This window comes from Chlorocebus sabaeus, chromosome 9 (assembly GCF_047675955.1).
Source record: "Chlorocebus sabaeus isolate Y175 chromosome 9, mChlSab1.0.hap1, whole genome shotgun sequence".
NCBI lineage: Eukaryota > Metazoa > Chordata > Mammalia > Primates > Cercopithecidae > Chlorocebus > Chlorocebus sabaeus.
Genome location: NC_132912.1, coordinates 48,407,342 through 48,431,296, shown reverse-complemented (window position 1 = coordinate 48,431,296; position 23,955 = coordinate 48,407,342). Strand labels below are relative to the sequence as shown.

Genomic DNA, 23,955 nt, shown 5'->3' with positions numbered 1-23,955 from the left:
ATAAAAGAATGGCTACTCCATAGGCAGAGCAGCTTCACTTTAAGGTTTTGATGTCAACTGATTTTTGTCCAAATCAATAATTATTGCGATGATTGAAAAATGATTATTACTAAGTTTATTTTCATTGTCTCAAGGTCTGCTGAACTCTGGATCCAGGCTGTGTCAATATGGTAGTGTGGTGCCTCCTGTACCTGTCTTGGCCTCCTACAGTCCTTTTTATTTATTTTGTTTTTATAATAGATACAGGGTCTTACTCTACTGCCAAGACTGGTTTCAAACTCCTGGGCTCAAGCACTCTTCCTGCCTCACTCAGCCTCCCAAAGTGCTGAGATTATAAGTGTGAGCCACCACACCCAGCCAAGTCCTTTACCATTTTCAGAAAGCTTAGCTTGCACTTTCAGCAGAATGATAGACTCCCAGAAAGACTGTGAGAGAGATATAGGGCCCAAGTTGATAATATCAAATACACTGAACTTAACTGTGTTCACCATGTTTTGGCTCTAGAGAAATGAGAGTGCTAGTGAGGTTGGTGCCATTTTGTGTGTCTTCTGTACCTTGAAGTCCCTCAGAAATCTTGCCCCTGGTGTTGTTCTAAGGACATAACAGGTTCCCTTTTCTCTGGAGATGAAATCTAGATCTTCGATTTTTGGAACCAAATTTGGACTCTTGACTCTGGAGCACCAATTTCTTCAGCAAGTTGTTCTCTGGAATCAATCCCAGGGTATGTGTTTTTCATAAATGCCTTGATGAGAGTGTGTAATTGAGAGGCGCTATAGATGGTATGACACCGTCTGGCTTCTCTACTGTGAAACTCCACACCAGGTTGATCTTGACCATGGCTCTGGCTTGAATCTAAAGTCTCAGGTTCTGGTCTTTTCTGGAATTGATGCCTAGCTCTTTGATTCTGAAACCAAATCTGGATTCTGTACTCTTCTGCATTGATTTCTAAAGCAAGTTGTTGTTTGGTAGCATAACCTGGGTAAGATTTTTGATTGAAGGTATTGATGAGGATTTTTCAATTTATCTTCTGTGAATTTGGTGTGATCATACCTATAATTTGTTGCTACCATCTTGTGTGAGGTCTTTGGTCATGCTGGAAGAGAGTCCTGGAGGCTGAGCTGCTGTCTGGGAGACCGCTTACAGCTCATTTTTAGAAAGAAAGATCGCATATAATACAACATTATTCACAAATCTGAAACATATGATTCTCTGGGTTTTGACAAACGAAAACATCTGTGCAACTTCAACCCTTACCAGGATATGGATGAGGGTTTCTACCCGAAAGCACCAGTATTCTAACAAACAGCTTTGCATTTTTTGAATTATTCAGTGCCTGTGAGGATTCCTTACTCCAAGTTTATGACAAATATATTCAGAAGGCATAATTTACAATTATCGTTTGGGTAAGTAGTTTCATCAATTATCTGATTATTTGCTGCGAATTTGAAGTATGTTGATTTTTATGCAGTTGTCTTCTGAGAAACACTGTGCCATTTTTCGTGTGGAAACCACTTGCAGAATAAACAGAGATTATGAACGCACAGAGGTGGTTGTGATGAGCACGTCTACCTGTGGCTGCCATTTAAGTGGAAGGTGGAATCCGACTCTGGAGCATCGGCAGCCTGAGCCGGTGCTGGGCTCACGCTGACCCTGGGAGTGCTCTATGCATGCTTCACCTTATGAGGGGTGCGGCAGGAACAAAAATAGAAAAGTGTGCTCTACTTTCACATTACCAAAGGACAGAGGATACCACCAAGGAATTAGAAAACTGTTAAGTGAGAGTTTATTCTTCTTAATAGCCTTTCAAACAAGGAATTTGAAAACAGGATTCTACTTATCCCACCCCAAAATGTAAACAGATATATTATTTTTTATATTCCCAGGATAATTTTGGTTTTACTTAAGCATCACTATGCAATCATGAGCAAAAGAAGAAAGCTGGAGGCATTGCACTATCTGACTTCAAACTTTACCACAAAGCTATAGCAAATAAGACAATATGGTACTGACCAAAAATAGACACATCGACAAATGGAACAGACTAGAAAGCCCAGAAATGAACTCACTCATGTACAGTAAATTAATTTTGACAAATGTGCCAAGAATACACAGTAGGAAAACAGTATCTTCAATAAATGGTGTTGGAAAAACTAGATATTCACATGCAGAAGAATGAATTGAACCCTCATCTCACACATATATGAAATTTAACTCAAAATGGATTACAGTCTTAAATGTAAGACCTGAAACTATAAAACTACTTGAAGAAAACATATGGAGAAAACTACATGACATTGATCTGGGCAATAATTTTTTGTATTAAACCCCAAAGCACTGGCAACAAAAGATGAATGGGATTACATCAAACTAAAAAGCTTCTGCACAACAAAGGAAACAAGTATCAGTATGAAGAGACAACCTACAGATTGAGAAAAAATATTTGCAAGTCATATATTTGATAATGGGTTAATATCCAAAATACATAAGGAACTCAACCCAATAGCAAGAAAATATAAAAGTCAATTAAAAATTTGGTAAGGGACCTGAATAGACCTTTATCACAAGAAGACCCACAAATGACCAATGAATATATGAAAAAATGCTTAACATTGCTAATCATTAGGAAAATGCAAATTAAACCCACAATGAGATACAATCTTACAGCTGTCAGAATAGCTATGATCAAAAAGACAAATGGTAACAAGTGTTGGTGAAGAAGTGCAGAAAAAAGTATCCTTGTATACTGCTGGTGGGAATGTAAATTAGTACAGACATTATGGAAAACCATATGACAGTTCATCAAAAAACTGAAAACAGATTTACCATATGATCTAGCAATCTCTAGCAATCCATTTTTTGGTTATTTACCCAAAATATTTGAAATCAGTTTGTTGACAAGATGTCTGCCCTCTCATATTCATTGCAGAACTATTCACAATAGCCAAATTATGAAATCAGCCTAAGTGTTAATCAGCAGATGAGTGAATGAAGAAATGTGGTATATATACACGATGGAATACCATTCAGTCTTTGAAAAGAAGAATATTCTGTCATTTGCAGCAACATAGATGGAAATGTAGAACATTATGCTAAGTGAAATAAGCCAGGCACAGAAAGACAAATACCACATGATCTCACTTATATGTGGAATCTAAAAAAGTCAAACTGATAGAAGCACAAAGTAGAATGGTGGTTACAGAGTCTGGGGGTGGTAGAGAGAGGAATGGAGAGATGATGGTCAAAAGTTACAAAATTCCAGTTAGGAGTAATAAGATTTTTTTAAGATCTACTGCACAGCATGGAGAATTTAGTTAAAAATGGTGTATTGTACATTTCAAAATTGCTAATACATTTCAAATGTTCTCATCACAAAATAAATAAGTATTTGAGCTGATGGGTATATGTTAATTAGCTTGATTTAATTATTCCACATTGTATTTTAAATCGTAACATCCCTTTTACCTCATGTATATACAATTATAAATTATCAATTTATAATTTTTAAAATATATGTTTCCAGATGAAGAAAAACTGAGAAATTTTGTTGCCATCAGACCTACTCTTCCTCTACTCTTGCTGAAGAAAGTTCTTCAGACACAAGGAAGTGATACCAGAAAGAAACTTGAAAAATCATGAGTGTAAAAAGAACAATAAAAAGGGTAAAAATATGCAACTCAAATGATGTAACATTTCTGAGACTAGGATTTAATAGGCATCACAGTGTCTGCTTTCAGTCTCTTAGAACATTGAGACCTCCATGTTGTGAAGAAGTCCAGCCTAGCTTACTAAAGGAGGAGAGGCCTCTGTGGGAGAAGCCTGCCAGATAATAGCTAGTACCAACTTCCAGCATGTAAATAGGGTTGTTTGGGGCCTTTTAGTTTCAGTCAAGCTGTAAGATATCTGTAATCATATGAGTAATCTCGTGTAAGACCACTTGGAAAACCACCCAAATTGCCAATCTACAGAATTGTATAATAATAAATCTTTGTTTTTTTAAAGCCTACTTTAAAAAATTCTTAAGAAAATAAAAATGAGCAACAGATTTTGAGAAAATATTTCCAAAACACGTATCCAATAAAGGACTTGTACTGAGAATATGGGAAGGATTCTTACAATTCAATAAGAAGAAAACAATCACCCCAATAAACAAATGGAAAATATATTTTTTATCAATACTTCATTGAAGAAGGTATATAAAAGGCCAACAAGTATAAGGAAAGATGGCCACAAATTGTTAGTCACCATGGAAATGGATTTCTACTTAGAAATTAAACGAAATCAACTATTGATGTTTGCAAAAAGACATAGGCATCTCCAAAACATGCAGAATCAAAGAAACTAGACATGAAGAGAACCTATTGCATGATTTGAATTATATGAAGTCTTAAAATAGATGAAACTAGTATATGATAGTGGAAATAAGAACCGTGTTTTTCTCTTGGGGCAAAAGGCAGTAACTGAGGAAAGAAAGAAGAGAGCTTTTGGAGTTTTAGAAATGTTCTATATCTTAATTAAAGTAGTCGTTACACATGTGTATACATTTTTCAAATTAATCAAACTTTAAGCTTATAAACTGTGCATTTTATTAAATATAAATTATGCCCCAAGAAAGATAAATAGGAAAAATGAAGGCTAAATACAAGCTGACATATTCATACAAATTATAAAGATACATAGTTTTAATCTCAAAACATAGAAATCCTTACAAAAAATTAAAAATTAAAAATTAGTTATTCTTCAGAAACATAATCTTACAAAACAAAGTGTTACGATCATCTGAGTTGTGAGTGTATTTATGTGAAAAACTTTTCTAACTGTTGAGAAATTCTTAACTCCAATGGGAAGAACAGTACAAAGATAGTTATGAGCTGACAAAAATATTCTCTAACTCTTTATTGTTCAAATAACCCATTTCTTGTTTGATAACTTTAAGGAAACTTTTAGAAAAATATTGGAGTTTTTTCAGAGGCTAACCTTTATATTGATAATGAATCGTGGTCTGTTTTCAAGAAAACTAATTGTGCCTTCATATTCTTTATTTCCATGATGTTTAGAAAGAAATATGCAGGAGCACATGATAAATTTCAGTGTTGTCATGAATACATTCCATTTGCTCAAAATTTCTCTAAAGTAAAATAAGAATTTTTCTTCTAATAAAATTTTAATCCTATTCAATTACAAATTGCAATGTAGCATATATTTCCATCATTAGGCATAATAATTTAGATCATTTATAATATATTATATTAATAAAATCCATTCCTAGCTAAATACAAATTTATATGATGTTAAAAACTGGTAAGAAGCCAGCCAAGGAGCCTTAGTGGGTTATCGAAGTGATACACAGAGAACAGGATGTTACCATAGTTGCGAAGTCTGGTTTTAAAAGTATGTTTGTCCAGGGTCACTGTAGTCAATACTAATTTAATATTACATTTAAAAATAACTAAAAGAGTATAATTGGATGATTTGTAACACAAAGGATAAGTGCTTGAGGTAATGGATATTCCATTTATTTTGAGGGTATTATTACACATTGTACGCCTATATCAAAATATCTCATGTATCCCATAAGTATTTACAGCTACTTCACACCCACAGAAATTTAAAAAAAATTTTTTTAAAAAGTGTTTGTTAAGTGCACCCAGCTCTCCTGAAGGAGGGCAAGCCAGGATCAAAGATAAGTGGATTTTACCAGAAAGACGCTACTGGGGTAAGTGACAAAGTGTTATCAGCAGACTGTGGAGATTAAAATCCAGTCCAGGAGAGATAGCAGACATAGAGTGGAGGTTTTGGCATTGCCAGCCCGTCACACTCCGCCTACCCATGTACACTCTGCCTATCCTCTCCACCCCACCAGCCACTTGATGCTGGCGATGTGTTGTCTTCCAAGCGTGGTAGAAAACCAGTTGAATAGGTCTTTACAATTTGACAAGCAACCCACACCTAGGATGCGCTGTTTTTGCTCATTATGCCACTGCCAACCAATAACTAATTTCCTACTTGCAGTGGTTCTCAAATTTGGCATGCGTCACTACCACTTGGAAAGTTTGTGAAATCACAGATTGCTGGGCCCTATCCCAGGAGTTTCCGATTCCGCAGGCGGGGTCCAAGAATTTGCATTTATAACAAGGTGCTGTATTGCTACCGGTCCAGGGACCACAGTTTGAGAACTAATGTCATATTTCATTCTTCTGACACTCATTTTAATTCTCTTCCACTAAGTGTAAATTAGTTTTTCCAGAACATTAACAGTAATGGAAATGAAGCTGGGGAACTAATGAGCTGTTTACATATAGGAACAAGGCAGGGTATAAGCAAATCTGTATCACAGATCATATCAGTCTTAAATGAGGTGCTTATTATAATCATGCTGCTTATAGGGGATAGAAAGAAAGGAGACATGAGAAAAGAAAGGGAAAGTCTATTTATTTTTGCCTACTTTGCACCATCTGGCTCTGAGAGCCATGAGCAGAAGTGGCTTCAGTGTTAGTTAGTGGTAATTGTGATAGAACGTTTTTCAGAGCTGGGGATAGAATTCTCTAGGGCTGCCTAAAACCCGTGTCATTCATGAACAGTGCAAGTAAAGAGCTGCCACAGAATTTCTCTGCCCATATGGGCTTAAGCTAGAAAGTGATAAGTTCATTTCTTAGCCTACTGGTCACTCCAGTGGGGATAAATGAACAGATAATTAATTCTTCAGAGAGTAGATTTTCTTCCATTGTTTAGTTCAACTTGAAAATGTTTTCAGTGAAACTAACATGCCTATGGGAAATTATAATAGCTTGCTTTAATTATATTACTAATGTGCTAAGTAATTAGTGTAGAAAAGTAGTTATCAGGTACTTCCTATTATGAAATGCCTTGGTGAGTTGAGCCTTTGAACTCAGGGCAGGGCTAGGAAAGGGAGTTACAATATAAAACGTCACTTAACAGTATAGTGACATAGTATTGACTGGGGAAGAAAGAAAATTAGGTGAGACCATAAGATGTTAAAAAACTGGAGGACAATATTAGGTGTAGGTGTGTGTGACAATACAGGAATAAATAGGAACCAGTTGTAGATATGATGGAGAAAACACATTCCACCCTGTCTCTACCACTGAATGCAGCTATGAAATAGAATATATATTGAGCAGCTATTATCAGACTCTGAAAAATTAATAGTAGCAGGATTGCAAAGAAGATCAGAATCCAAAGCCCCACCAAATCAGTGGTGAGTTTACCATTTTTTAATCTTCTTGTCCTCTTGTGTATTGCTCCAGGACATAGGTACAGTCACAAAAGTAAGCAACAGAGAAGAGTACCTAAGGCTCTATGTTTCTGGCTACAGAACCTAAAAGAAGAGCCTCAAGGAAACAAGATGTACTGAGGAGATTGTAATGATGAAGGACCTCAAGAAAGAAACTCCATTATGTTAAGTAATCCCAAAGTTTACTCCAAAACTACATATGATTGGATCTGGCACTAATCAGTAGAACAAAGACATTGAAAATTGAACTAACAGAAAGATTTCTGGCCAGAACCCACACTACAACTGGATGATATACAAATGGGACAGATCTGAATAGCTCTTTAAAAGTTTTGAAGACTGAGTTGATGGGAAATCACTTCAGATGGGATAAAACTTTTGGCCCAAATTTAACCAGGTCAATTTCTTCCTAAAATAAATATGTCAACATTCTCCAGATGATTTTACTTCAAGCCTCAAAACATGATACCTCAGTCCAAAACTACTCAGCAAATGGACACAATAAATACAAACACTGAGATGGCACAGAGGTTGGAATTAGCTGACACATACTTGAAATCAGCTATTTAAAAATGTTCTAACAAGCAATTGCAAACACACTAAAATTAAAAGAAAAATGGTCCCAGCAATGATATGAAAAGAAAAACAAATGAAAATATAGAACTAAAAAATACAATAACGGAAATATAAAACTCATTGAAAGAGCTGAAAAGCATAATTGAGATAGATTAAATGGTGAGTGAAATTGAAAATAGATCAGTAGAAATTATCCAATTTGGAAATCAGAAAAAAAAAAAGATTTAAAGCAAATGAACAGAGCCTCACACCTGGGGGAAAATAATAAAGGTATAACATTCTTGTCATCAGAGTCTCAGGACAACAGAAAACAGTGCTAAAAAGTACATTTCAAGAGATAATGGCTGAAAAATTCCCAAGTTTGGGAAACTACATAAACCTATAGATTCAGGAAGATGAGTGAATCTCAAATGGGATAAACTCAAAGAAATTTTATGCTTAGACCAATCATAATCAAATTACCATAAACTTGAGGACAAAAAAAAATACTTGAAGTCAACCGGAAAATAGGCACATTACCTATAAGGGAAGAAAAACTTTTGTTTTTTGTTTTTTTTCAACTTCTAATTTCTGGGGTTACATGTGCAGGTTTGTTACATGGGTAAATTGTGTGTCAGCGAGATTGGTTATATGAATGATCCCATCACCCAAATAATGAGCATAGCACCCGATAGGTAGTTCCTCAGCCCTCACCCGCTCCCATCCTACCTACTCTAGTAGTTCCCGGGGTCTGTTGTTCCCATCATTATGTCCATGTATACTCACTTTTTAGCTCCCCTTATAAGTGAGAACATGTGGTAGTTGGTTTTCTGTTCCTGCATCAATTCACTTAGAATAATGGCCTTCCATAGATTTCCAACCAGAAACTACAAAAGGAAATGGCATAATATTTTTCAATTACTGAAAGAAAAAAACTGTTGGGGCCAGGCATGGTGATTCACATCTGTAATCTCAGAGCCTTGGGAGGCCGAGGCAGGAGGATCACATGAGCCCAGGAGTTTGAGACTAGCCTGGGCAACATAGTGAGACTCTGTCTCTACAAAAAACTTTAAAAATTAGCCAAATGTAGTGGCATATGCCTGCAGTCCCAGCTACTTAGGAGACTGAGGTGGAAGAATCACTGGAGCCTGGGAGGCCAAGGCTGCAGTTAAATCCTGCAGCAAAAATCATAAAAGTGTATACACGTGTTTGTGCCAATGCACTCCAGCCTGACTGATAGAGCGAGACCCTGTCTCAAAACAAAAACAAGCAAACAAACAAACAAAAAGAAAATAACTGTCAATTTGAATTTTTTTTTTTTTTTTTTGAGACGGAGTCTCACTCTGTCGCCCAGGCTGGAGTGCAGTGGCACGATGTCAGCTCATTGCAAGCTCTGCCTCCTGGGTTCATGCCATTCTCCTTCCTTAGTCTCCCGAGCAGCTGGGACTACAGATGCCCACCACCAAGCTCGGCTAATTTTTTTTTAATTTTTATTTTTAGTAGAGACATGCTAGCCAGGATGGTCTCTATTTCCCGACCTCGTGATCCGCCCGCTTCGGCCTCCCAAAGTGCTGGGATTACAGGCGTGAGCTGCCGCGCCCGACTGTCAACTTGAAATTTTATAGTTATCAAAACAACCTTTAAAAATTGAAGGTGAAATGACAGCGTTATTGATGAAGGGAAACTAAGAATATTTTGCTAGCAGATGTGCTGTAAAGGAATTGCTAAAGGAAGTTCTTCAGATAGAAAGAAAATGATACCAAAAGAAAATGGTACATCAGGGAGAATAAGAAAGAGAAATGGCAAATATCTTAGTAAATATAATGGGCTATTCTTATCCTCTTGAATTCTTTAAAATACGTTTGATAGTGAAAAGAAAAGTGATAACATTAAATAAATACTTCAATGTATATAAATGTAACCTAAAAGACATCTATAACATAAAGTGGGGAGGGTAAAGTGACACATACGGTTGTAGGTTTTCTACATTCCATTTAAGTGATAAAACATTGATTCTAATTAACCTGTGAAAAATAAAATATGTTCATTATAATTTTCAAAGTGATACTAAATAAATCTATTCCAAGAGATACAGCAAAAACAAGCCTGATAAATTAAAAGATAATACAAAAAAAAAATCAAAATAATCCAAGAAGGCAGAAAATGGGGAAACATAAAAAAGTAAAACAGAGGGGAAATCAAACAAATAGAATATGGCATAGCTAAATCCAAATATATTAATAATTAATATATTTTAAATAAGTTAAATAGAAATGGCCTAAACTCACCAGTTAAAAGGCAGAGATTGCCAGGACAAATCCGACATGATTCTATTTTATGAGGCATTTGAAGTAGTCATACTCTTGGAAACAGAAAGTATAATAAATAGTCTTTACTGGAGGCTGGAAGGAAATGGAAAAGGGGAGTTGTCATTCGATGAGCATAGAATTCCAATTTTGCAAGATGAATAAGTTCTAAAGATCTGTTGTACAACAATGTGCATATAGTTAACATTACTATATTATAGACTTAAATGGTTAACATGACAAATTTTATATTTGCAAATAAATATATGGCAAAAATTTATATTGTGTTTTTAACTTAATAAAAAAGATTTTCAGATTCGCTAAACAAATAAATATGATTGCACTATATATAGTTTACAAGAAATAAATTTCAAATATGCTCATATAGATAGATTACAAGTAAAGAATGAAAAATGAGATAGTATGCAAATACTAAAATTGTACTTTGGTGAATATATTAGTATCAGACAAAGTACACTTCAGAGCAAAAAAAATTACCAAGGATAAAGAAGAACATTACATAATAATAAAATTGTCAATTCACCAAGAAGATACAAAAATCCTAAAAGTATATACACATATGCCTAACTAAAGAGCTCCAAAATACTTGGAACAAAAAAACAGCAGAATTAAAAGGAGAAATAGAGAAATGCACACATATAATTATGCATTTCTTCAACACTCCTATGTTAGTAATGGGTTTAACTAAGAAAAAGAAAAAAGCAAGTATACGAAAGAACTGAACAACACCATAAACTAAATAGATACAAACGACATTTACAGAATGCTTTACAAGACAACAGCAAAATATACGTTATTTTCAAGTGCCACATACAATATTTACCAAGGTAGATATGACACAGTTGTTGGCATTATCAGACAGATAATTTAAAATAACTGTCACTAATATGTTAAAGCCTGTAATAGAAAAGTGAATAACATGCAAGGCGAGTAATGCTCTTAGAACATTTATTAGGAAATGCTCTGAGAGAAATTTTCTTTTTCTTTTTTTTTTTAAGTTAGAAATAAGCCACTGTAAATAAATAAATAAATAAAGAATGCCTCTGATGGGCTCATCAGCAGAGTTGCTACAAGTGAGAAATCAGTGAGCTTGAAGATAGGCCAGTAAAAACATCTTCAACTAAAATGCACAGAGAAAAATACAATTTAAAAATGAGAAAAGGTTAGAAGATCCTAAAATGGAATGCAGAATGTAATAAAAGTATTTAAGAAAACCTCACTGGGCTAAAAAGTTGCTGATTTAAGTAACTTTGCTATGAATGGAGCCTGTAAGCCTAAAGGCTAAAGAAACTGTACGTTTCCAGCTGCATCTTAGCAAACTATCACAAGAACAGAAAACCAAACACCGCATGTTCTCACTCATAGGTGGGAACTGAACAATGAGATCACTTGGACTCGGGAAGGGGAACATCACACACCGGGGCCTATCATGGGGAGGGGGGAGGGGGGAGGGATTGCATTGGGAGTTATACCTGATGTAATGACGAGTTGATGGGTGCTGACGAGTTGATGGGTGCGGCACACCAACATGGCACAAGTATACATATGTAACAAACCTGCACGTTATGCACATGTACCCTAGAACTTAAATATAATAATAATAAAAAAATAGAAATAAAAAAAAGAAACTGTACGTAAGCATGTATTCTAATTGATAATTATTTCTCACAGGGGTATGTTTTAACAATTCTGATGCCACGATACATGTATACAGGGATTGAAATTTGCATAAATAATTGGCAAATAGGAGCTAGGTTTCACACTGTTGGAGCTGGGGATTACTGATAATAATTGGAAGGAGGCTAGAATGATCCATGTGGTAATGAATGAGAGTTGTAGACATCAGTATGAACTCATGTGTGGCTTAATATCGACAGTACAGGACTTATTAAGAAATTATTTTTAGGCAGATAGAAAGAGTAAAAATTCTTAGTGGTTTTTCCTTTAATGAAAGCAGCCCTAAACCACTTCTTTTCTAACAGAAAGCCTGATAGATATGCAAACTGGGGGCTTTCATATGTAAATACAAGCAGCTGTACCTGGAAGCCAGGTACCTTTAACATGGCATTTCCCACCCTCTTTTCCTTGTCACCACATGTGCTGGTGTCTTGGTGACTTCTAGGTAAAAACGTGTGCAGATATCATGGCAACCTTTAGGTAGAAAGCACATCTGCACAATAAAAGATCTTATTGTGGGAGGGTCCATCTTTCCAAGGCTATGTAAATGGCACACCTGGTCAAACCAATCCCCTGGGCCCTATGTCAATCAATCACTGTGTCCTCAAGCCTCTGTACAAAATCAATTGTGTTCTGCCACAAACCAGAGATCCTCTCTTGGGCAACAACCCACTTTATCAGCACGAGAAAGCGTTTCCTCTCTTTCTTCCACTTTATCTATTAAACTTTCCACTCCTAAATCCACTCCTTGTGTGTGTCCGTGTCTTGAACTCGTTCTCAACCTAAGGGAGGAGACCACCCCTCATATCGTTTTATGCCCAATTTCTGCCTCCAAAGAAAGAAGTAAAAACTAAAAGGCAGAAATGAAATCCACAGGCAGACAGCCTGCACTACACCCTGGGCCTGGTAGTTAAAGATCAACCCCTGACCTAATCGGTTCTGTTATCTATAGATTACAGACATTGTGTAGAAATGCACTGTGAAAATCCCTATCTTATTTTGTTCCGATCTAATTACCAGTGCATGTAGCCCCCAGTCACGTACACCCTGCTTCATCAATCACGACCCTCTCACACGCACCCCCTTAGAGTTGTGAGCCCTGAAAAGGGACAGGAATTGCTCACTCGGGGAGCTTGGCTCTTGAGACAGGAGTCTTGCCGATGCCTCTGGCAGAATAAAACCCTTCCTTATTTAACTTGGTGTCTAAGGAGTTTTGTCTGTGGCTCGTCCTGCTACAAACTGAGACAAAGTACCAGGGTATATACCCCAGACAATGAAGCCATTTCATAGATACAATTAATTACATATAGAAATGTTTACAGATAAGTATATACACACAGGTTATTAGACACACATATATTTCCTTAATCTGACAGCTGAGAAGGCCTAGAAGCAATGACAACCCAGTAGCAATGAACAGACCTAGCACCCAGATCATAGGTTCCTGACACTATTCACCAACAGAAGGAATCAGAACTCTTTGGAGAAAGGGCAGATTATAAGACTGCTACAGGAAATACACAAAATAAGCATGGAGCATCTTGTAAATCTGGAAAAAGGCAGTGTTTTGTTGTTTTTTTTTAAAAGCAAGTAATGGAGTGATGGCAAAGAGAAGCAGTCAACAGAAATAGCTGCCAAAAACCAATGCTGGAAAGATTTGATCAATAAAATAAATAAAATAGTATTAGATAATAACATAAACTACAAAATAAATATATACAACCTCATACTGATATAAATAGATAATTGGAGAAATAAATAAATAGAAGTGTTATAGGAGTTATTAAGAAATTATTTTAGGCAGATAGAAAGGAAAAAGAGTCCTTGGGAAGTTTTTGTTTCTTTTAAAGCAGCTCCAGAAACTTTTCTTTTCTAGCAGGAAAGCCCCGGCTCTTAGAGCCAGGTTGGCAACCTTTAGTGTGCAAATGCAAGCCATTAGAAACTGGGTCCACCCAAAAATGGCGACTTCTGCCTTCTTCTTCTTGCCCTTGCCCCCACATGTGCCTGGGAATATGGCCGCCCCCATGTATCCCCACGTGTGTAGAACATAAGGGCTCCCTGCATTTGCGTATCAAAAGGCTAGGTGGGAAGGCCAGTGTTTTTTTGTGAGCTGCGTGTATGGCATGCCTGGTCAAACCAATCCCCTGAGCCCTGTGCAAATCAGACACCACTTCCTGCAGCCTACTCATATAAGCAGCCACTTTCCAACTGCACATGGGGTTTCCTCTCTTGGAGCACCCCCCACCCATCTCTATATGGAGGAGCTTCTTCCTTCTTACTTACCTATTGAACTCTCTGCTCCTTAAAACCACTCTGTGTGTGTCTGTGTCATTTTATCCAATTCGAGTCGAGACAAGGGCCCTGGTGTTCCTTCACTCATCGGAGCCCTATCAGAAGAGAACAGACAAATCTTCGATATAGAATTCCAAATAATTTAAGTAGATACTTCACCTTCAAGAAAGTAATTCCCTACTCTTTAAGTATGGACTCTGCGGAGTGACTTTCCTTCAGAGTATAGCAGGGAGTTGGGGAGAGTAACTTTACAGTAGAAAAACCTGTCAAATCCTATCATAGCCAGGTGACAAAGGTCACACCAACAATGATATACAATGCTTACCCTAACAATGATAGTATATATCTTTGATATGATGTAATTGGCACTTTATCTAAGTGGTTTTTCTTTCAAAAATCTACAATCCCAGTCTAATAATAAGAAAAGAATCAGACAAATCCTAATTGAGTGGCGAAGTACCTTTCCAGTGCTTCTTCAAACTTTCAAAACCATCAGAAATAAATAGTCTGTCATAGTCAGGAAAATACTAAAGAGACATTATGAGTAAATATAACATGGTACCCTAGATGAGCTCCTAGAACAGAACATTAGGCAAAAACCAAAAACAATCTAAATAAAGTATGGACTTTCTTTAAAAATAATGTATTAATATTGGTTTATTTGTAACAAATATGCCATGATAATATAAGATGTTAATAGTAGGGTATAACTGGGTATAGGGTATGTGGAAACAATCTATATTATGTTCATAAATATTTCTGTAACCTAAAACTATTTAAAATAAAAATATTGTTTAAGGAACTTCTAATAAAGAAATATCTAGGTCCGGATGGTTTTAATGGTAAGTCTACCAAAAATTCAAAGGAGAAATAACACTAATTTTATAAATCTATTGTAGATAATAGAAGAAAAAGAGACAACTTTTTACTCACTATAGGAGTTCAATATCACTCTGCTTCAAACTAGACAAAGATATCATGAAAGAAATAACTACACATGAATATACTTCATGGACATAGATTTTAAAAAGCTCAACAAAATATTAGCAAACTCAATCTAGAAAAATATTAAAAGAATAATAACATACCACTTATGGGGCTTATCCAAGGAACTCAAGGATGTTTCAATTTTTAAAAACCAGTAAATATAATGCATAATATTACTAATCAAAAGAAAAAGCACATCACAATACCAATTGATGCAGAACAGACATATGACAAAATTTAACATCTATTCATGGTGAAAATTTCCCAGAAATCTTCTTCAATGTAATAAGGGCATTTACAAAAAAAAGTCATGATATACTTAAATGGTTAAAGGGTGAATGCTTTTCCCCTAAAAGTCGGTAACAAATCAAACATGTCCCCCTTCACCATCCCAATTTAACACCATACTACAAGTCCCAGCCAGTACAGTAAGGTAAGATTAAAAAAAAAAAAGACACACAGACTGTAAAGGGAGAAACAAGACTGTACCTACCAACAGATGACACGATTATCTTCATAGAAAAACCCAAGGAAACTCTAGAAGGCTTCTTAGATCTAATAAGTGAGTTCAATAAGTTGAAAGATACAAAGTGAACACACAAACATCAATCATATTTCTATACACTAGCAATGTGAATAGAAACAGAAATTTTAAAACAATATTTAAAATATCTCAAAAATGTAAATATCTAGGTATAAATATAACAAAACATGTACAGGTGTGGTGTGCTGAAAACCACAAATTAATGAGGAACAAGATCAGAAAAAGACCTAAATAAATACAGTGTCCATAGACTATACAATCAATATTGTAAAGGCATAAATTCTTCCCAGATTGATTTAAATTTTAACTCAATTTCAATGAATATCTCAGCAACATTTAATTATAGAAATAGAAAAATTGATTCTATTATATATGGAAATGCAAAAGATTATATCTTCAATAATTTTGAAAAAGGAGATAAAAATGGAAGAAGGTAAAGCAGTGGAAGGTGAATATAAGTGGAGTCGTATTAGAGCTATAGTGAAGAGCCATAATAAAAGACTTCCAAAACCACAAAGAGAAGACAAAACATTGCTATGAAAATTTGAATCCTATTGTATGCTTACTGTCCAGGGATCCTAGAACTAAACAAAAAAAATCTTTCTCGGATATAGAAGAAATAATTATTGAAACCTACCAAGTGGAAATTGGAAAAGATTTTTAAAATTCCACCGTGCATAACAGCAAACAAGAACTAGAAAGAGCAAGAAAAGTAGGGCAAAACCGCAAGAAGACCATTTGAAGATTTTCTTTTATAAACTAAAATCTAAGGTTATAAACAAGAAAAAAATGTAGAGAAGATTTTTGTATTCTACTTCAGGGGACTTTCAAACAATATCCTGAAGCAGACCCAAAGCTATTTGTAAAAGGAACCCTGTCCTCTCTTTATGTAATAGATGGGCTAAAATCTGAAATAGAAAATTTGGTTAAAAATTGCTTGGAAAATTGTAGTTATGGGGGAATCTCCAATATTTGGCTGAGTGATTTCAAGTGAACTTAAAACAATTGGTATGCCAAAGGCGAAGACAAACTTATGGCCCTTCAGGTAAAACAACAGTCCCTAAAATAGAAACTGAATTGCAGGGCCTTCCATAATCTAAGAATTAGGGAATTAATACTGAGGATATGTACAGCTATTGCAAGCAAAAAAGTCATTGGTAGAGTCAATGTCTCATATTGTTGAAAACCAGAACAGGCCGGGCGCGGTGGCTCAAGCCTGTAATCCCAGCACTTTGGGAGGCCGAGATGGGCGGATCACGAGGTCAGGAGATCGAGACCATCCTGGCTAACACGGTGAAACCCCGTCTCTACTAAAAACACAAAAAACTAGCCGGGCGAAGTGGCGGGCGCCTGTAGTCCCAGCTACTCGGGAGGCTGAGGCAGGAGAATGGCGTAAACCCGGGAGGCGGAGCTTGCAGTGAGCTGAGATCCGGCCACTGCACTCCAGCCCGGGCGACAGAGCAAGACTCCGTCTCAAAAAAAAAAAAAAAAAAAAAAAAAAAAAAGAAAACCAGAACAAAGCAAAACTAATCACCCCTTTCACTATAATATGCCCGATTTGCCCATAAGGGCCAAATGGATGAGATTGTAGTTCTTTTCGAGATTTCTGAGTAACTAACACAAGAGCTACGTGGTTATACTTTACTTTCTGATATTTCCTAACCCACTGAGCATACTTTGCTCAGTCTTACCCTGAAGATAGAAAATTCTTTGCTGATGTAGACTTCTATTCAGCATTCTTTACTATCCTGGTAACTAAAGATAGTTAATATTTATTTTCTTTTCCTGGGAAAATACATTACTTGGACAGTGATACCTGTGAAATTACTGGGACTCTAGCTCATGTCTCTCAACTTTTAGATGAGGGTGTCTAAAACAAAATTTCCATTTTGATCTCTCTTATACAATATGTAGATGATCTCCTTCTATACTTCACTGATTCAGATTCTTCTACAACTAACTCTAAATATCTATTCACTGAAGTGGTTTAAGAAGGATACATAGATTAAGGAAAAGCTTCCCAGTCCTAAAAGGCCAATCATTACCTCAATCATGATTTGTCAGCCAAAGTTAGGGTGTTATCTGGCGAAATACTGTTGACTATTCAAAATTATCCAAAGTTATTTTCTAAAAGACAAAATTTTTTGGATTTGCTATACTTTTATACAGTGGTGACTCGGCTTTACTGAAATAGCAAGGCCTATACATGAGCTTCACTTCTGTGAATCCCAGAAATTAAAAATGTCCTTAGTAACCTCAAAATGCCCCTTCAACAACTACCTTTGCTGGGTCTTCCAGATTATGATAAACAGTTTTTTTTTTGGTTTTTTGTTTTTTGTTTTTTGTTTTTTTCTGTGTGTCCAGATAAGTTCAGGTCATGGTCTTGAGACATGAATGTAAAACACCCATCAGTGACTCATTGCCTATAGCTTGTCTCTTGATCCAGAAGCCAAGACTTAAGTCCTTTTGCCTCCAAGTGACTGCAGCTTCAGCTAAATTTTTCAACTAGTGAAATTATACTCTTTTCCCCTTACCTGATGACTGAGCTGCAATGATGTTTTTATCAGGAAGAATGCCAAAGGCTGATCATCTAGATTTTTGTCTTCGAAATCTTAATGTGACTTTATTTGTTGATGGGTCTTATCTAAAAAATGACAAAGGTCAATACTACATTTGGTTTCCTGTTTGCCTAAGCAAGAATTCTGAAATTTTTTTGTTGGAGATTTGAGCAAAGTGTGATTCCTTTAATTAGCAGCTGCACAACTATGCCATGGTTCTTAAGCAAGAGAAGAAACTCAGAAGCTGTCAAGATAATTGTTGAAACAACTACACTAAAAGCTGAATTTTAAGAACATAAAAGATTATTAAGATTCTGCATAGCAAAATATACACTTATATGAACAAGTCAAGTGCAAAATGATAGATGGGAAGAAAATAGTTACATCATATCTTTTTTAAAAATTCAATAATTTGGGGGGAACGGGTGGTATTTGGTTCAATGGATAAGTTCTTTAGTGGTGTTTCCTGAGATTTTGGTGCACCCATCACCCAAGCAGTGTACCCTGTAGCCAATGTGTGTTATTTTATCCTTTACCCCACTCCCACCCATTCCCCCATGCCCCCAAAGTTCATTGTATCATTCTTATGCCTCTGCATCCTTATAGATTAACTCCCACTTATGAGTGAGAACATATGATGTTTGGCTTTCCATTCCTGAGTTACTTCATGTAGCATAATAGTCTCCAACTTCATCCAGGTTGCCGTGAATGACATTATTTTGTTCCTTTTTATGGCTGAGTAGTATTTCATGGTACGTATATATGTAACACATTTTCTTTATCCACTCATTGATTGATGGGCATTGACTGATTCCATATTTTTGTAATTAGAAATTTTGCTGCTGTAAACATGTGTGGGCAAGTCTTTTTTGTAAAATGACTGACTTTCCTCTGGGTAGATACCTAGTAGTGGGATTGCTGGATCGAATGGTAGTTCTACTTACAGTTCTTTAAGGAATCTCCACACTGCTTTCCATAGTAGTTGTACTAGTTTACATTCCCAACAACAGTGTAAAAGTGTTCCCTTTTCACTGCATCCATGCCGACATCTATTTTTAAAAAAATTTTTTTTATTATGCCCATTCTTGCAGAAGTAAGGTGGTATTGCATTGTGGTTTTGATTTGCATTTCCCTGATAATTAGTGACGTTGAGCATTTTTTCACATGTTTGTTAGCCATTTGTAGGTCTTCTTTTGAGAATTGTCTGTTCATGTCCTTAGGCCAATTTTTAATGAGATTATTTGTTTTTTCTTGCTGATTTATTTGAGTTCCTTGTAGGTTCTGGATGTTAGTCTTTTATTGAATGCATAGTTTGTGAAGATTTTCTCCCACTTTGTGGATATTCTGTTTAGTCTGCTCATATTTCTTTTGCTTTACAGGAGCATTTTAGTTTAATTAAGAACCATCTATTTACCTTTGTTTTTGTTGCATTTGCTTTTGTGTTCTTGGTCATGGAGTCTTGGCCTCAGCCAGTGCCAAGAAGGGTTTTTCCAATGTAATCTTCTAGAATGTTTGTAGTTCCAGGTCTTAGATTTTAGTCTGATCCATCTTGAGTTGATTTTTGTATAAGGTGAGAGATGAGGATCCAATTTCATTCTTCAACATGTGGCTTGCTAATGATCCCAGCACCATTTTTCCAATAGGGTGTTCTTTCCTCCAAGTAATGTTTTTGTTTGCTTTGTCGAAGATCATTTGGCTGTAATTATTTGGCTCTATTACTGGGTTCTCATTTTGTTTCATCGGTCTATGTGCCTATTTTTATACCAGTACTATGCTGTTTTGGTGACCACAGCCTTATAGCATAGTTTGAAGTTGGTTGATGTGATGCCTCCAGATTTGTTCTTTTTGCTTAGTCTTGCTTTGCCTATGTGGGCTCTGTTTTGGTTTCATATGAGTTTTAGGGTTGTTTTTTCTAGTTCTGTGAAGAATGATGGTGGTATTTTGAGGGGAATTCCATTGAATTTGTAGATTGCTTTTGGCAGTATGGTTATTTTGCAATATTGATTCTACCCCTCCATGAGTATGGGATGTGTTTCCATTTGTTTGTGTTGTTTATGATTTCTTTCGGTAGTGTTTTGTAGTTGTCCTTGTAGAGGTCCTTTACCTACTTGGTTAGGTATGCTCCTAAGCATTTTATTTTATTCACAGCTATTGTAAAAGGGGTTGAGTTCTTGGTTTGATTCTCAGCTTGGTTGCTGTTGGTGTATAGCAGTGCTACTGATTTGTGTACATTGATTTTGTATCCTGAAACTTCACTGAATTCATTTATCAGATCTAGGAGCTTTTAGGATTAGTCTTTAGAGCTTTCTAGGCATACAATCATATCATCGGCAAACAGCAACAATTTGACTTCCTCTTTACCGATTTGGATACCTTTATTTCTTTCTCTTGTTTGATTGCTCTGGCTAGAACTTCCAGTAGTATGTTGGATAGAAGTGGTGAAAGTGGGCATCCTTGTCTTGTTCCAGTCTCACAGCATTTGCAGTGGCAAGCTGCTTCTTTCAAGGCATCTGTGAATTCTTTCAGTTTTCCTATGTTCCTGTGGTGGTTCTTGGAGCAAAAGTTCATGATGTGGGTCTCCACATGCTGTTCTGTCCACCTTAGTGGGAGCTGCAAGTTAGTCCTGCCTTCTATCCACAATTTTCATCAAACCTCCCCTACATCATATTTGACAGACAAAAGTTAGTTTTCTTAACACAAAAATCTCTCCTAATAGATAATCCAATAGAAAAATTGACACTCAACATAAAGAGACAACTCTCAGAAGAGGAATTGTGCATGTCAATCATGCCGGTCACCAAAAAAGAACAAAAGAATAATACATAATCAGTAATAAAATAATAAGTAACAGTAAAACAACATTTATCCATGATATTGGCCCACACTTAAAAGAAGTACAACAGTCAGTGCAAACAAAAGATTCAGGAAAAAAGGCCCATTCCTCTGCTTTGGGTGAGTTGCTGCAGCCTTTGTGGATCAGAATGTGCAGTATGTAGTGACACTGAGACAAGCATACACTTTTGTTTGTTAACTTTTAAGTTCCAGGGTACATATGCAGAATGTGCAGGTTTGTTACATAGATAAACAGGTACCGGGGGGTTTGTTGTACAGGTTATTTCATCACTCAGGTATTAAGCCTAGTATCCATTAGTTATTTTTCCTGATCCTTTCCCTCCTGTCACCCTCTGCCCTCTGGTAGGCCCCGGTGTGCATTGTTCCCCTTTTTGTGTACATGTGTTCTCATTATTTAGCTCCTACTTATAAGTGAAAACATGTGGCATTTGGTTTTCTGTTCCTGCATTAATTTGCTAAGGATAACAGCCTCCAGCTCCATCCATGTCCCTGCAGAGGACATAATATCATTCTTTTTTATGGCTGCATAGTATTCCATGGTGTATATGTACCACCTTTTTTAATCCAGTCTATCATTGATGGGCATTTCAATTGATTCCATGTCTTTGCTATTGTGAATAGTGCTGCAGTGAACATATGCATGCATGGGTCTTTATAAGAATAATTTATATATACCCAGTAATGGGATTGCTGGATCAAATGGCATTTCTGCTTGTATGTCTTTGAGAAATTGCCACACGGTCTTCCACAATGGTTGAACTAATTTACATTCCTACCCATGTAAAAGCATTCTTCTTTTCTCCACATTATACCAACCACTGTTATTTTTTGGCTTTTTAATAACAGCCTTTCTGACTGGTGTGAGGTGGAATCTCACTGTAGTTTCAATTTGCATTTCTCTAATGATTGGTGATGTTGAGCTTTTTTTCATATACGCTTGTTGGATGCAGAGACAGGCATACATTTTGATACAGCAATCACACTTAGGGGAGTCTATCCCACAGAACTTAAAGCCCTAGTACATAAAGATCTATGTGCAAAATTTGTATCCCAGTCTCAGCCTCCACACTGGTAAATAGCTGAATGTGGTGTATACTTCATGAGTTCATTACTGGGGTTAAAGCTAATAAACAGGAAATGCATTTTGAAAATCAGTTCTCACTATCAAAACACATGGCAACATGGAAATACTGTGGGATTTCCAAAAGAAGATCCCAGATTTCCTACCCTGACTCCTCACACAGCATGATCTGTGTTTCCCACAGTGCAGTATTCAGAGGAAGTAACATGGGAAATAGCAGAGGTAAATGTGACAGTGCAGGAGGGAAGCCTGTGCTTCCTCAGCCCAGAATGGAGCCACCCTAAAGGGCCACTTTCTGGAACTTCGACTAACTAGTCTACTGAGGTTTCTTTTGGTATTAATTACTCCCAGAAAGTTTGGGGCAACTGCAAAAAGAAGCCTCTGGATCTCGGAAGCAGAGACAGCTCCAGCCATGTCCGCAGGGATCCTGGAGTTCAGTCATTATCTGCCTGTCTCTGAGGACTTTGTTATCTCTAGGAGGCTGGCCTCCCAGTGGGCTCTTCCAGGCAGCTTGGAGGCTCCGGGGTGTTTTCAGAGGCCAGTTCTAGACTGAAGTGACTCAGAGCCTTTGGGAAATTTCCCCTAGTAGATAAGGGATGGATAAATTCAGGGGAATTATTATGACTAAGAGAAAAGTCTACAGGCGGGAGTAAACGTATGCCAAGAAAAGAGAGACTGCAGAGGACTCTTTGCTTTGGGAATCATATATTTTTCTACTAATGATATCCCAAGCTAGTGAGTGAGCTTTCCCAAAAGCCTGCAGGGTTAGGATGCTTGCTTTGAGTAATGAGAGATGTGTAGTGTTTATAGGGCTTCCTCTCCTCCACCATCACCCAACATTTATCCCTCTTACCCCATCTCCCACCCTCTCAACCACAACTTCACTGGCTTTAGGGTGGCATGACTCTTTTTTAAAAAAAATAAAATGTGGAGACAATGCTACTTTGTTGGTCTGATAAGTGAGGTAACTAGAATTTGGCTGGAGTTAATTCTATGAGATCCTCGGTCTGTGCAGAGAGGCAGGAATATGTAGGTAATGTGGAGTTACAGTGTTAGGACATCACCCTGTCACTTGCCTGTCATGTGCCTGTCACAGTGACTTCACCTCAGAAATCTCTCTTGTGTAAAGTGGCCTGAAATCACAGAAGAGCTCAGCGCATGTTAGTTCCCTTTACCTTTGAAATTAAGGCTGTGCAATTGAAAGTTTGTTGAATAGGTTTTATCACTTGACTATAGAAAATCATCATAATCTAATAGAACAGAAAAATGGGCCCCAAAAAAACCTGTAGCACATAGTTTCACAAATAAATGCTGGTGTTTGAACAATGAATTATTTACAAAAATAGCTACTCACTTTATAATATATAGTAAACTAAATTCTAGTTGAATTAAAGAGTTAAATATGAATAATGAAACAATAAGAAAGTACAGTGGATATTTAACTCATCTCTTAATCACAAAACGTAAGCACAAAAGTGAAAAAGAAGGAGAAGAAGTGGGAGGAGGAGGAGAAAGAGAAAAGGGATAGAAGAGAAAAAGGAGAAGGATAAACATGTAAGATTTAACTGTATAAAATGCTAAACTTCTGTATTAAATGTAAAAATAGCCAGAATATATAGGAGAAAGAGTTAATTTCTTAATATGTAAAAAAGCTCAACCAAATCACTAAGTAAAATATACACATTCTAAAATTGTCAAAAGATGGTAATAGAAAATAGCAAAATCATTTCAAGTGCTATTCAAGTGCTAATAAATGTGTGAAAAATACACAAACTATAACACTTAAGAGAGCAAGATCTAGATGTTGACTACAAAATGGAAAGACCAAG

The 23,955-nt window shown here is 36.4% G+C and overlaps 1 pseudogene; it reads right to left on the bottom strand.

Moving 5' to 3' along the window:
- Positions 1-484: 484 nt before the first annotated feature.
- LOC103216775 (double homeobox protein A-like) overlaps positions 485-23,955 on the bottom strand; it is a 36,147-nt pseudogene continuing 12,676 nt past the window's right edge.